Raw genomic sequence first — 16,193 nt, 5'->3', positions numbered from 1 at the left:
GTTGTTTGTCTATATGTGCCCTGTGATTGGCTGGCCACCAATCCAGGGTGTACCCCGCCTCTCGCCCAAAGACAGCTGGGATAGGCTCCAGCACCCCCGAAATGAATGAATGAATGAATGAACCTACTTGACTCGACACAGCTGGACTTGCTTTTTGATTGGAAAAAAAAACAGGTAGTACGAGGTACCGTCAGCCAGGGTTCCGAGCGTGCTGATCTATACTCGTATGTATGCTATGTAGGGCACAAGATGGAGGGGAACCGTGCCCGGGTGCGTACAAAGTAAGGATCGACCGATACATCGGCCGGCCGATATATCGGGCCGATATTTGCATTTGGTCTCCTCTGGTCTCCGGCTGATACTGACACTTGGGGGCATGATACCTGGCCTGATACCAGACAAACCATGTGATAACCTATAAGTATCACTGCCCTGGGCTTTGACACAGTATCATTTCGGCCTTTTCCCGTATCATTCATGGGCGGTTTCTAGGGTACAGGGCCAATTAATACTGTAGTATGTGATAATATTTGTTATCATGGTCATTTTTTCATGTAAATTTAGGGATCAAAAGCAGTATCGGCTACAAATATCGACCCAAGCAAAATCGGCCATCAGCTAAGGGTGATGGAAAAAAATCGGTATCGGCATCGGCCCCCCAAAAAAACGTATCGGTCGCTACCTAGTACAAAGTGAAGGAGTTTTGCGATAATGTGACACCCCACAGTCGTTGTGGCCCCACGGGGGTTTTTAGCAGTACTCGGGAATTGAAACTATTATTTAAACTTGTGTTGTTTGTGACATATACATTCATGTATATTTGGAGTAAATACTCCGCATCATCCCTCAGCTCGCCATGTCCCCAAACCGCTAAGGTTTGGCACAACGGTCCAACCAAGGTGGAGCAGTATGTGGGTGCAGTCGGACATGTGGCTGTCTAATCCCACAGACCTAACAAGTGGCCGCTTGGCCACCGCCCGGGTGGTTAGCACTGTGCCCAGAAAGCCGTTTGAAACAGTAAGGAGTCACGAGCAGGGCGCTGGCTGAGGTTTGGCCTGAGGCTCAGACAAGATTTGGGCGGCCATCTTTAAGTGTCATGTTAACGGGGGTTTATTGAATCCGTGTTTTACTTTCTATTGGTTTGTGTGCTGACGTTAGGATTTATAACAGCCATGGGGTCAGTCATGGAAACCGGGATATTCGTTATTAATGTGATTGCATGCTGTTTTAAAGATATAATATGTAAATCTTCTCCAAAGGGGATTAATTATTGATATTTTCAACAAAAACAAATCCCCGAATCCTAGTGCTTGGCTCATCCTGTGCCTCATATTTATTATTCAGAACAGCCAAGAGAAAGTGAACACGTTTTAACATTAAAAGTGTACTCTGTATACAAGCTTCCCAATATATTCATACTATTATATAGTGTTCATATTGTTGTATTTAGGGGGATTTTTACCATCTGACTAAAAGCTCACACATGACAAAACAAACCAGAGCCAAACCAGAGCCAGGACTTGGTAGTCAGGTGTTGTCTCATTGTATGTTTGGGTTCTTGCTGTTCCACCAAAGTCCTGTCGATGTCAATAGCGTACATAGGTTAGGGGTTGCTGACCATATCAAGAAATACAAAAATAAATATATTGTGCTAATGTTAAAAACAACATCAACAGAACATCAACACCAGATAAGTATGCAATGAACTGTCAATTGTGCCTGTCAATGTAGAAGTGAGTCGAACAACTCAGAATCGGGTCTTCAAACAGGGTTGACTTACACAGACTCTGTGCGGATTGTCGTAAAAAAAAAAATTTGTTTGTTTATTTTTGCTTCTTTTAGCATTAAATTGTTCAAATGTCACTGACTGCCAAGTTAACTAAGATTTCTCAAGTTGACGATCAGTATGCAGTCGACACAGGATCTCTATAGTTTACTCACCCTGCCGACCAGGGAAGTGACAAATTTCACTCCTCTGCTCTAAAAAAAAAAAAAAAAAAAAAGCAATTGCCGCTGAAGATCTAGGCAGAGCGATAGACAAGCTTTTTTTTTTTTTAATAAAATATTGCACTTTTTTCCTGTTTTTCCGTGACCTTATGACACTGATGCAACAAGGAACTAGAACATGGATAGTGGGAATAAACTTCCCATCAACAGATTACAGGCTTGAGCTTGGCTTCTTCTACAAAAATCTGTAATACATTGCACATGGCTGCTAAACCTCTCCCATATGCGAAGGATTCAGTGCTGTCAACACCCTGAAATCTGTGCTGTATCATCAAAAAATAGACTACATTATATATATAATTCCTTAGGAAAAGTTTCGACAACATATTTGTGTTGTGTTCTAATGTATTTATCTTACTGTTATCTTACTGTGATTTGGGAAATTTTGATTTGTTTTATACATAGTCAGCATTCATTATTTATTTTTATCTGCATCAGAAATATTGCATTTTTGTGGAATAACAACATTGACTGGACTTCATCACAAAGCCGTCAGTTACACTTGTCAATAAGGTGTGCCATGATCAGAGCCTGCCGTGACAGTTTAAAGGAAAACTGCATTTTTTGGGGGAATTTTTGCTCATTGTCCATAATCCCTCTGTGAGACTTTCAAGTCAAAATAGAAAAGTATTTTATCGGGTTCTGACTTCACTTAAAACAGTATTTTTTTTTTTTTAATGACTTCCAGAGTGGAAAAATTGGCAAATCCGCTGTTTTAAAAACGATGACATCATCATCCTGTTGCCATCACGTGACCACAACCCAACATAATATCTGAATTTTTCAAATGTCATCACTCACTGCAGACGATATTTTTCTAGTATTTTCTTGTCTTATACTCCCAAAATGACACACATGTGATTTCATACGATCTTTGCACAAGATGACGGACTTATGCATATGCATTCTTTCTTCTTCTATCGTTCCTTCTCTGTTCGCAGTACCACATGTTAGTGTGCCTTGTGTATTACATATTTTTTTGACTTGGTTATCCGGCCTCGTCTGGATGCAAGTATACACAACATTTTTTTCAACCCACCAAAAAAAATCCCTAAGAACATTGCCGTCGTTCTCGTTTCTGTGTGTTCTAAAGATATAAAAACAGCTAAAAAGGGACAGCAAAGAATACATGCAATGGAATGCAACTATAAAACCTCTAAAAAGTACCAACAATGCTTCACCTCCTGCACATTAACCAAGCGACAGCGACATTGTTATTATTGTTGTTACACACGGCCCGCGGGCCAAATGTGGCCCGCAGGACACTAGTTTGAGGCCCCCGCCTTGATATGAAGGTTTAATGTTGCGGCCCGCGCAAGTTTGATATGGATGCTGTATGGTATCATGTACCCAGAAAAAATTATTACATTTGATTAATGTTCATGTTAAAGGTTAAATAACTGTTAATAGTTATCCTCCCTATCCATGTGGAAGTGGTAAGTTTTTGGCTATTTAAGTTGAAAGGAAATAACTTGAAGGCTACCGTTTAGGTCGCTAGCTCTCTAGTTTGCGAGTTAACATGTGTCTCAAGACCCTGCAGTTGCGCAATATGTTGTAAATAAAAAGAGTATAAATGTGACTATAGTCGTGTTTTGTCATGTCTACAGGGCTCTAATAATGCTTTGTTAATTTAATTTTTAATCTGAAAATGACGTAGTGACAAAGCTCAGGTTTTAATTCGAACCCTGCCTGCTGATTCATCAGATGTGTTAATCAAATTAATCGTGAAAATGAAAGTCCACTCTAAAGGGATCAGTTGATTTTTATTTGTAATCAATTAAGCTTCTTGATGGTGGATCATACTGAACTCCAAGTCACATCTTTGGCCTTTGGCGGTTCAGATTGACAGGCCGGGTTCAACACAGATGCTAAATACAAATTAAGTCATGATCAATACGGATCGATTTTTCTGGGGCGGGGTCGCTGTGTAAAGAGGTCTAGACTACATATTTTCCAAAAAACATTCGTCGTACTCAATTTCTGCAGTGCCTGGAATGCCGAGTTAGCAAAGCTCTGCATTTTAAACACGCAACATACTTCATCTGTTATTCGATCAGTTGACCCAAATAAGAATATGCTGAGTGTCAGCAATTTCTTGAATAAGTATAAGTAAGCAACATCCTCAATATTTGCAGTATTTTTGTGTTTATTCCTGGTTGGGAAGGTTAAAAAAACATCACACTTGTAGGCTGAATGGGAAGAATAATTATCACTTTAGGTTGTATGTGGGGCGGCACGGCGGTCTAGTGGTTAGCGCACGGACCTCACAGCTAGGAGACCAGGGTTCAATTCCACCCTCGGCCATCTCTGTGTGGAGTTTGCATGTTCTCCCCGTGCATGCATGGGTTTTCTCCGGGTTTCCTCCCACATTCCAAAAACATGCTAGGTTAATTGGCAACTCCAAATTGTCCATAGGTATGAATGTGAGTGTGAATGGTTGTTTGTCTATATGTGCCCTGTGATTGGCTGGCGACCAGTCCAGGGTGTACCCCGGCCTTTCGCCCGAAGACAGCTGGGATAGGCTCCAGCACCCCCCGCGACCCTCGTGAGGAGAAAGCGGTAGTGAATGAATGAATGAATGAAAGGTTATATGTGATTGAGGTGCTTATTTCGGCATATTAACTGTGTGTTTAATTGGCACTATTGTGTAGTAGTACAGCAGCTTTATGTGATATCTATACATGTATTTAAAGTATTTATACCACTCTTACTGTTGATCATTGAGTATGTATTTATTGAAAGGTTAGAATAAAATAAGTTTATGTTCACATTTGATGACACGTATGTTTACTTTTCTTCCTCATCCTTAGCAAGCTTTGTCCCAAAAGCCATCCTTATTTTCACACCCCTTTTTTATGTTTCCTTCTCTGGCCTGCTATTACCCATTGATGTTACTTTTATGATCTGTTTTTTAGGCTCTTTCTTTCTCTAACCCCCCCTCGCTCTCTGGTGTGCTGCATGGGGGGGAAATCGCACACTGAATGTGACTCCACCATCAGTCTTGTGTCTGGCACAGTCTTGTCATGCGGATACACACACACACACACACACACACACACACACACACACATAGCCCCATCCTGTCGAGAGTTTACTTTGGTCACTGATGTTGCTGTCCCAGACACCATAGAGGAGCCAGAACAAGCACCACACATACTCAGGCTACAGTGCTGTGATGAGATTAGACATGGCGGGTATCAGTAGTGTCTATTCACAGATTAGTGTGTCGCTCTGTTTTGTGTTACTCATAGTTGATGGCTTTCCAAGAACAGTGGCTTAGAAAGACACTACCATGCTTGTTTGCGTGGTCGTGTCGGTCTGAGCTTGTGTGCTCGTGTCTTTTGCACACAGATCACACAGAGCATGCTTATGCATCATTGTTTGTCTGCACTGTCTCTTAGGGTTTTTATCTAGTTAACAAAAATGTGTATTGGAGTGCAGCTACTACCCCATCCAATACAGCTAGAAAGGCCAGGCTGTTGCAATACTGTGCCATTTTTCAGTATTCATCTGCAGTCTTTTGCATACATTAGTCTACTTCAGTGGTCTCAAACACGCAGCCCATGGGCCAAATGTGGCCCGCAGGACACTAGTTTGAGGCCCCCGCGCAAGTTTGATATGGATGCTGTATGGTATCATGTACCCAGAAAAAAATTATTACGTTTGATTAATGTTCATGTTAAAGGTTAAATAACTGTTAATAGTTATCCTCCCTATCCGTGTGGAAGTGGTACGTTTTTGGCTATTTAAGTTTAAAGGAAATAACTTGAAGGCTACCGTTTAGGTCGCTAGCGCTCTAGTTTGCGAGTGACCCTGCAGTTGCGCAATATGTTGTAAATAAAAAGAGTATAAATGTGACTATAGTCATGTTTTGTCATGTCTACAGGGCTCTAATAATGCTTTGTTCATTTTAATCTGAAAAAAAATAATTTGTCTACCCACCAACTATATGTGGTTTCTTAAGTTTTTATTATTTGCCGTTTTATTATTATTATTTTATTTATTCATTTATTACTGATTGATTGATTTTCTTTATTCTTGATTTGTTTATTTATTTTTCATCTTATTTTGTGTAGAAAAATAAAAAGTAAGATATTTGAGAACAGTGGAATGTTTTATCAGAGCTTTTATTGTAGAAAATCGGAACCAAAGCGAAGTTTTTTAAAAAATTTTGTTTTTAATAAATGCGTTTTTTTTTTTGGGAAACCTGATGCGACCCAGTCTCACCCAGACCCGAGCTCCAGTGGCCCCCAAGTAAATTGAGTTTGAGACCCCTGGTCGACTTGTACTGCTATTTAGTTGAGGCAGTAGCACATCCTATGAGCGAAAGTAGGTCTGAATTTTTTCTATGTATAAAAAATACAGACTACTTTTTGGAAGGATGTCTGCTTGGATAAATAAATGGGTGTAATGAATTAAATCACTGTATATATATCATTATTTCATAAAAGAGGCACTCCTCAGTTGACATTCAGCAGTTGATCTGTGATGCGTTGCTGTAATTGTGACTCACTATGAATAGGGAAATATAATAAATATCACAGTATCAGTATTTTTCCCTGTACATTGTGAGGGCTAATGTAGAGCCTGAACTGCTGGCTAGTGAACAGTTGAAAAGTTGCGTTGTTTTTTTGTTGTTTTTTTTACAGTAGGCCAACATTGTGGTTCTCATGGTCTCTGCATATGTGTGTTTTCCTCCTCAGCATGTGTCCTTATTCTCATGTCTAAATACTTGGCAGCCTTTCATATCCCTCCGTGCTCTTCCACTCCCACAGTGTACGTCTTTAAACAGTGGCTTCATTGATGCGCCGGTCTTCTTCTTCTTCTTTACCCCACCCATAAACGTTTTAGCTGATCCCACACTGACCTTACAATAAAGTCATTCTGCTATGTACTGTATATAAATATACCGTATATGTGTGCGACCTAAACCTAAACCAGGGGTCTCAAACACGCGGCCCGCGGGCCAAATGTGGCCCGCAAGACACTAGTTTGAGGCCCCCGCCTTGATATGAAAGTTTAATGTTGTGCGGCCCGCGCAAGTTTGATATGGATGCTGTATGGTATCATGTACCCAGAAAAAATTATTACGTTTGATTAATGTTCATGTTAAAGGTTAAATAACTGTTAATAGTTATCCTCCCTATCCATGTGGAAGTGGTAAGTTTTTGGCTATTTAAGTTTAAAGGAAATAACTTGGAGGCTACCGTTTAGGTCGCTAGCTCTCTAGTTTGCGAGTTAGCATGTGTCTCAAGACCCTGCAGTTGCGCAATATGTTGTAAATAAAAAAAAGTATAAATGTGACTATAGTCGTGTTTTGTCATGTCTACAGGGCTCTAATAATGCTTTGTTCATTTTAATCTGAAAAAAATAATTTGTCTACGCACCAACTATATGTGGTTTCTTAAGTTTTTATTATTTGCCGTTTTATGATTATTATTATATTTATTTATTACTGATTTATTTTTGATTTGTTTATTTATTTTTCATCTTATTTTGTGCAGAAAAATAAAAAGTAAGATATTTGAGAACAGTAGAATGTTTTATCAGAGCTTTTCTTGTAGAAAATCAGAACCAAAGCACTGAAAAAGTTTGTATATTTTTCCGTTTTTAATAAATGCGTTTTTTTGGGGGTTTTTTTGAAAACCTGATGCGGCCCAGCCTTGCCCAGATCCTAGCTCCAGTGGCCCCCAGGTAAATTGAGTTTGAGACCCCTGACCTAAACTGGTGATCCTCATTAATCCAAACTCAAGCCTTAAATACATTGTACTGTATGCACTAGGGTTCGAGTCCAGCTTCATTGTGTGTGTGTGTTTTATATATGAATGAGGCTGTGATGTCAGGTGAGGGTCAGCAGAAGGACATTATTGTGTCTGCTGTGCCACGCCGGGTGTGAAAAGTCTGTTTTTGAGTGGTACAGGCCAGACTGGTCTACACAGAGGCCCATCTGTGACATGAAGAACCAGAGGAGTGCCGGGAACCCATGGGGCAAATGAATACGCTGTGAAATGTGTGAAAGAAACTGCAGGGCAAGACACTGGGTTTTGTGTGGACCCTCCCTCTCTCTCTCTCTTTCTCGGTCTCTCTCTCTCTCTCTCTTTTTTTCTCTACACCCTCACCTTTGCAATACACATGCTCTCTCTTTCTGTGTTTTGCACACACTTTCCTTTCACACACACTGCACACGGAGGTGCACAGTTCAAATAAACAGCGGCCCAAGCAGCCAGTCGGGTCTGTAAACAGCAGTGGGTCGAGTTGATTTACTTTCTCCAGCTCCTGCTCTCTTTCAGTGCCTCTTAATGGGCCATGCCTTTAAAAGGGAACTTGGAAAAGCGGCAGTAAGTTCGGAAGTTAAAAGCAACAGAGGGATTGTGCATGATGGGAAAAGCTATGACAAATTTAAAAAGAGAATGACAAGAAAATAAGTTCTGAGTTAGTACTTTGTTGCAAAAGTATGATCATCTCCTGGTGAGCTTGGGTGGTATATAATCCTTCATGTTGGCAGTCAAATTCATGCATTCATTCGGCAGAGAATAAAATATCTTGAATGCAGTGCTGCTGATGTAAAATCAAATTTAAAAAAATGGCTTTTCCTCTATGGAAGAATGGCAGTGACAAGCACCTTTTAGCTCACACATGCCTCACACATCCATCCATTTTCTATGCCACTTATCCTCATGAGGGTCGCAGAGGTATGCTGGAGCCTATCCCAGCTGACTTTCGACGGGAGGTGGGGTAGACCTTGGACTGGTCGTCAGCCAATTGCACATATAGATAACCACTCACATTCATATCTGTGGACAATTTGGAGTCGCTAATTAACATCCATGTTTTTTGGAATGTGCAGAGACCACTTATCCACTGTGTCGCCCCTGTAGAAAGTCATTTTTATGCAACATTATATTATTGCCGACACGCTGATGTGTTGCCCAAAAGCCACAGAAAAAGCAAAACAAACACATAAAGTTAATAATTTGATGCTCACTGATTTAAGATATTTTGAGTTCCAGGACACTTGGATCGGCTGCACGGTGATCTAGTGGTTCGCGCGTAGACCTCACAGCTAGACTGGAGTTCAATTCCACCCTCGGCCATCTCTGTGTGAAATTTGCATGTTCTACCCCGTGCATGCATGGGTTTTCTCCGGGTACTCCAGTTTCCTCCCACATTCCAAAAACATGCTAGGTTAATTAGCGACTCCAAATTGTCCATAGGTATGAATGTGAGTGTGAATGGTTGTTTGTCTATATGTGCCCTGTGATTGGATGGCGACCAGTGCAAGGTGTACCCTGCCTCTCGTACGAAGACAGCTGGGATAGGCTCCTGCAAACCCGACGACCCTTGTGAGGATAAGCGTTACATCATGAATGAGTACACTCGGAATAAATATGTTGCATGACGACAGCTTAGAGATGTATTTTTCCTCTGTATTGTTTCCAAATTATAGGACCTCACGGGCATTTGGCTTCAAAAGGGATTAATAACCCTCCAGGGTACATTATTGTGGTCTGTAGCTTGGGTCATATTCACTACACTTGACTGCAGCACTGATTCATCCCGAAGTAATTCTATCCAATCAGCGTTGGTGTTATTTAATCAAACCTCTGTCATCTGGGAATGTTGTTTATCCAAACACAAGGGCGATTGGAGACAAGATCTCCCACTTGCCATGCACATGCCAATCGAGCTCGCACAGCCATCGCCTCATGGAGTCTTCAGGGACCCGCGGAGGATATGGATTGGAAGATAAATTGTCATTTGCTTGGCCTGACAGACTTTTGCTATGGCCCGGTGAAGATGGTGAACCTGGGGCTTTATTGACTAATCACTACTGAGAGGTTAAGGCCATCAGCTGCAGACACATGATGAGTATCCACAGGCGGCCCCCCTTTTGAATGTATGGGGTTTTAATAGTCTATTATCTTAACTGGCACTCTTTGTCTGAAAGCAGATTTGCTTGTATTCAATATTTTTTCAGATGTGTTTTCCGAGATAATGTCTTTCATTTCGCACAACTCATTGACTTCCTTTCTCTGGTGTCCTGCTTCTATAAACACACTCAGACTGGAGAGATGGCCATCTTGTTTTGCTGGATAATCGGGATGAGACAAGGAGGTCCGCATTGAGTTGTGGTGAGATGACTAGCAGTCAAGATGACAGGCAGTATGACTAGATTAGGATATTTGTTTAACTTGGTAGTTCATTTAATCATTGACTTAATTTACAGTCCAAACAAGAGCGTCCAGAAAAGGCTAACCTACTCCATCCTGTAGACACAAATGGTTATGACATCTTTTACTGTTTCTCGTGAAAGTAAAAGTATCAGTTGCAGTTACACAATTTGCGTGTACTTGTAATAGAATACCAGACCCAATCTTCGTAAAAACAGGATAAATTGTTTACTAACATAGTTCTGGATGAATGTAATAAAGCAACCCAGTCATTATACAGGGTCAGGCAAAATGATCTGACACATTTGTAGGTTAAATAAAAGGCAAATAAAGTAAAAGTTATTATTTTCCAAAAGTACATATAATTCCATTCTTTTTTATTATGTGATTTTCGTTTCAATGCAGATCCAGTAGCTCTGAAGTTGGTGACCCATAACAAGATGGTGTTTGGAACTGGTACGGGATCACGTCTACCGAGATTGAAGTGCAAACGGAACGCTTGTTGTGTCACAGTTACAGATTAGTTTGTTTTGATAAACGTTTCCACAATGAAAGCGCAATGCTCACCAGTCCAATTCATGGCAGCAACTGAAAAAAAAACGAAAAACAATGGCATTATATGTACTTTTCGAAAAAAAAAAAATTACCTTTTATTTAACCTACAAATGTGTCAGATCATTTTGCCTGACCCTGTACTTCCAACATATATACACTATAATAATATGTCCTCATTGCCTAAGTAATACATCTAATGATATGAGAGCAAATGGTTTCCCACTGGTTTGAGAATGTGCTCAGCCAATATTTCCAGATGACATCATGTTTAAAACACGTTCTCTCAGAACTTGTGGTTTCATCAGTAAGCGAACGTGAAGAACGTTCATGTGAAGAAATATGTGCTTTTAAGCTTATGGAAGCTGCTGTACAGTGCCCATCATCACCAAGAGGGGAGGGGGGGGACAAGAAAGCATTGTTGTCTTCAGTGATAACGATCAACATCATGTGGCTTCATGCCTCTCAGTTTAAACTGTAATCACACATGGAGGAAAATTCATGTTGGGAAACTGCCTGACAGCTTTTCACGCATTAAATCATCAAATAATCATTCAGGAATAATATTCTACAGAGCAATGATATTTATCTCATACAGTGGAGCTTTGGTTACCGTCATTAATTTGTTCCAGAAGGTCAGACTCTAATCAAAGCGGTCGCTAACCAAATAGATTTTTCACATTTTATCGTTTTACATGCAAAAAACAAATTGAAATGCATACAAATACATTTACATGATAAATGAATGGGCTAAATGAACATTTAAGGTTACTGCAGCGCAGTGCAGGTGCGCCGTGCCAACAGGGCGTGGCCAGTGCACTTTGTAATTTTTAGTTAGTTAGTTGTCTAATGGGTCGTTTTATCTGTTTCCACAAAGTCTGCGCTAACAGTGATTGGATGTTTGGGATTGGATCCAATTTACCACTGCGCAGGGTGCGCTTCGCCTGCACCGAAAACACCAGATCGGAGTTGCCGATCTTTCAGGGCACCTTTTAGCGCACTGTTTTGTCACAAAATTGTCACTGTGCCAAACTGAAAATGTGGACGCCTCCCGTGGTGCGCCGCCACGTCTACCAAATTACCAAATCATCTGCGCACAGTGGTGCGCTGGAGCAAATTATCACTGAGTGGGGTGCACCAGTCAATTATCACATGTTAATTATCTTTAACTCAGCTGCAAATTACATATTTTTAAAGAATCCTAGCACTCCCATTGTAGTGTAGATGTAACAAATCAAATCCATCCGAGTCATTTAGTCATTAATTACTCACTGCCACACACATAAACAATGAATGGTCTCATGAGGAGTTAGTAATGTGCAGATAGACTCTTTCTATTCCATCCACTTGAATTATGTAGACTGTAAAAACCGCAATCTAAACTGATAGCATATTTTCACACAAGTCTCCATACCCGGATCATGTCCATTAAAGGTTCCGGTGGGATCCAATGGCCTCAAGACTAACTTTATTTCCTGGACTGATACTGCTCTACCACACAAGTCATCTTAAGATAAATATTTAAATGTAGCTTGTTTCTAGCGATGGAGTTTATTTAACTAAAAGGTTGACCTTGAACCATTAATGGAAAGGGCATGCATAAACTAGCACGCTGCTTGAGATAAAAATGCTTCAGCTTCCTTGAACTGAGACTTTCACTTCACTATTCCATATTGCGTTTTTAATTCACGGGAACTAAATAATTAATTCAGTTGATTGCAATGATTATTTAATTAAAAAAACACCAACAATGTTCCATTTACATAATAGACTTGTATATCAACAAAGCGACACAGCTATATGTAAAACTATATTTAGCAAGTTCTCAACAAGATACTTGTTTGTCAGCAGTTCTGTGCTGGAAGACACAGCCATCCCAAAAAGAGCAGGCATCATAAGTGTTGTCGCTGCTGTTATTGACGAATGTAGCATAAGCGAAATAGGTGTGTCCCAATGACGTGCATTGTTAGCTAGCTCATATGATAGTTATAGTTAGTTATATAGTTTTCTGCCATTATTCATTCATTCATTCATTTTCTACCGCTTTTTCCTCACGAGGGTCGCGGAGGGTACTGGAGCCTATCCCAGCTGTCTTCTTGGGGCGAGAGGCAGGGCACACCCTAGACTGGTGGCCAGCCAATCACAGGGCACATATAGACAAACAACCATTCACACTCACATTCATACCTATGGACAATTTGGAGTCGCCAATTAACCTAGCATGTTTTTGGAATGTGGGAGGAAACCGGAGTACCCGGAGAAAACCCACGCATGCACGGGGTAGAACATGCAAATTTCACACAGAGATGGCCGAGGGTGGAATTGAACCTTTGTCTGCGAGCTAACCACTCGACCACCATGCCGCCCCTTTTTCTGCCATTATAATGCACAGAAAAGAGAAAGAAATAGATTCACATAAGAATTGTAAAGAAATGGTCAAAATTCCAAAACAATTGATACGTCTGGAGGGATTGTGAATATGTGGGATTGCTTTATGATTGTTTTATTTGCAACAACTTCTCTTTCACGGATATTCTCTTTCTCTAATCATTTCCACATCCTGTAGCAACCATTACAGTCGTTTGACCTAGTTGTGCTTTGAATTAGCGTACACTAGAACTGACAAAAAAAAAAAAAAGGCAAAACGATTTGGGCACAGCAAGCTTGAAATTGAGCTTTGCTGCCCTGGAGGGGGTTGTCTGCATAGGAGGCTGATGTTCTGATGGATGGACCAAGGTGGAGGATAGGGGGCTGTTTTTCTCCTTAATGTGAGTGAGGCCGAGCGTTGGAAATGGATCCAGTCCCTAAGCGTAAACACAATGCAAGGTCACCTCCTTGCTGTAGCTCTTCTTGCTGGAAACGAATCGTCCAGATTTCGTACTTCTTTCTCTTCTTCTTTCTTGAATTTAACCCCAGTTTGACTGAATGAGTCTCGACAAAACTTGTCTGTGTGAGTTTTATAACTTCAAAGCTAATTTGATTTTGAACAACGACGGTTGCTCCTCATTCCCTTGACTTTTCCCTATTTTTTTTTTTTTACAAATACAAATTTCACCCGTCTAACCATGCAGAGTTAATCCAGTTAATGTTCAACATGGTTTGAATAATGGCCACTTATCTGCTGTGAACATGGTTCCAATAGAGCTTATAGTAAGTCCATGGTGCTCTGCTTCAATAAATCTCTTTTCTGTGTAAAGAAGTTGGACCCGAGTGCTAATATGTCATGGCAGTAGAAGAGGTTAAGATGTTTATTTTAAAACCGCACCATCCAACGCCCCAATAAAGACAACTTTCACTGAATGTTAAGCTCGTGTGTACCGCCAGTGTTTGGTTCGGAAAACTGCTGAACGCTTTCTACTGACTTGTTTACTTATTCAATGTTGGGAAAAGTACTTTACCACTCTTTTATTTTAGTATTGTACGGATGTTTGGTCACCGGCATGCTCTTAGTAATATGTAGGGATGTTCCAACCATTATGAGCCGAAATTGGCATATAAATGACATATGAGATATCATTTCTATACTGATATTGGCACACAAGTGTAAGCCATCTTCCTTCAATGCACTAATCCCTTGTTTATCACGGTTAATTTGATCCAGACCTGAGTGTGATAAGTGAATTTCCGTGGAGTAGGAATCATTATTCATGAAAGGAATATTTTCTCAGAGCTTAGAAGACCTTTTTACGACCTTTTAAATATGGGTTTTAACATTATTAGAGCACTCTGGACAGGAAATAACACCCCTATAGTCTCATTTACACTTATCCTGACCTGAGTGTGATAAGTGAATTTCCGAAGGCCTTTTTACGGCCTTTTTCCAAATATGGGTCTTAACATTAAAACACGACTATAGTCACATTTATACTCTTTTTATTTACAACATATTGCGCAACGGCAGGGTCTTGAGACACATGCTAACTTGCAAACTAGAGAGCTAGCGACCTAAACGGTAGCCTCCAAGTTATTTCCTTTAAACTTAAAAAGCCAAAAACTTACCACTTCCACACGGATAGGGAGGAAAACTATTAACAGTTATTTAACCTTTAACATGAACATTAATCAAATGTAATAATTTTTTCTGGGTACATGATACCATACAGCATCCATATCAAACTTGCGCGGGCCGCACTAACATTAAAGTTTCATATCAAGGCGGGGGCCTCAAACTAGCGTCCTGCGGGCCACATTTGGCCCGCGGGCCGCGTGTTTGAGACCCCATTCCTTTATTATGTTTTTTTTCATAGCAGCGGAATAGTTGCCCTGGCAAAATATCAATACTCATTGACAATATAACTGACCCCAAACCAAGCCAACCAAATCTGTGGTGACTTCAAGCACAGGACACCGGCACTTTGAGCTCCTTGGAAGGTCCTGCGGGGAGGCTTGGAGTACAGCCTGAGCTGTAATTCATGTTCTAGTTTTCCAGTGGGTGCACAATTATGAGATGAGTAAAAGAGCATAGCGAGGGTTGCTTCACCACATGTGAGAGAGCGATCCAATCGAGAACCGAAACAGGAACACAACGGAAGAGAGGATTTGGAAGGTAGAGAGAATGAATCAAACCACCGGAGCACTTGCAGCTTTGCAGGTGACGTTTTAAAGAAATTTGGTCTTTGAAATACATATCTAAAACTTTCATTAACAGAAAATGGTTGCCTTTCCTTACCATCTTATTGACAACTGTTCCAAGTTATCAGCTCAAATTTCCGTCTGTCTACCCCTTTTAAGGATACAAGTCGCAGAACGTCTTGTATTCCACATATTGGCTTTGCATTTGTTTTTCATTCAGTGTATTTTCATTGGTCTGGTAAGCCTTTTGTCCTTTCTTCAGCTAATGTCTGTTTCTTATGTTAAACAGCTTTGTTTTGTTAACAGGAACTCACCTCCTCATTCCCCCATGCAGGTCAGCACCCTGTGGCTCCTCTTACTACTCACAAGCTCTTTTTCCTCTTGCTTTAGGGCATTTGATTTGGGGAAATAGTTTGATTCACATGCAAATTATGTCAGAGCACAACTGCTTACGCTGCTAATTATACCAGTGTTGGGACATGGACGTGCTGACATCACACTGGGATATTAGCCAGGAGGGAAAGTAGCGAGTGCTCATATATGTGTGTGTGGGGTTGTGACAATGTAACCAGAAAAAGAATATTACAGGAAGTGAGACACTACTTGTTCATTGACTTATCAAGAAAATAGTCAAAATTGAAGTAATTTGTTCTGACAAGTATGGTGGTATTTACAGTAGTTCAGTTCATGTGACAAAACACCTTCTGGCAAAAAAAATATATATATATATATATATATATATATATATATATATATATATATATATATATATATATATATACATAAAAAATATAGATATACATATATATATATATTATTTTTAATAATATAATATTAATAATATTTTTTATTTATATATATATATATATATATTATGTGTGTATATATATA

The 16,193-nt window shown here is 40.1% G+C and overlaps 1 protein-coding gene across 2 annotated transcripts in view; it reads left to right on the top strand.

The window, feature by feature from the left end:
- prickle2b (prickle homolog 2b) overlaps nt 1–16,193 on the top strand; it is a 94,520-nt gene that overhangs the window by 49,599 nt on the left and 28,728 nt on the right. The window lies entirely within an intron of this gene.

Source organism: Doryrhamphus excisus, chromosome 1 (assembly GCF_030265055.1).
Source record: "Doryrhamphus excisus isolate RoL2022-K1 chromosome 1, RoL_Dexc_1.0, whole genome shotgun sequence".
NCBI classification, from domain to species: domain Eukaryota; kingdom Metazoa; phylum Chordata; class Actinopteri; order Syngnathiformes; family Syngnathidae; genus Doryrhamphus; species Doryrhamphus excisus.
The sequence above is the reverse complement of the archived record's forward strand: the minus strand, read 5'-3'. Positions and strand labels throughout refer to the sequence as shown.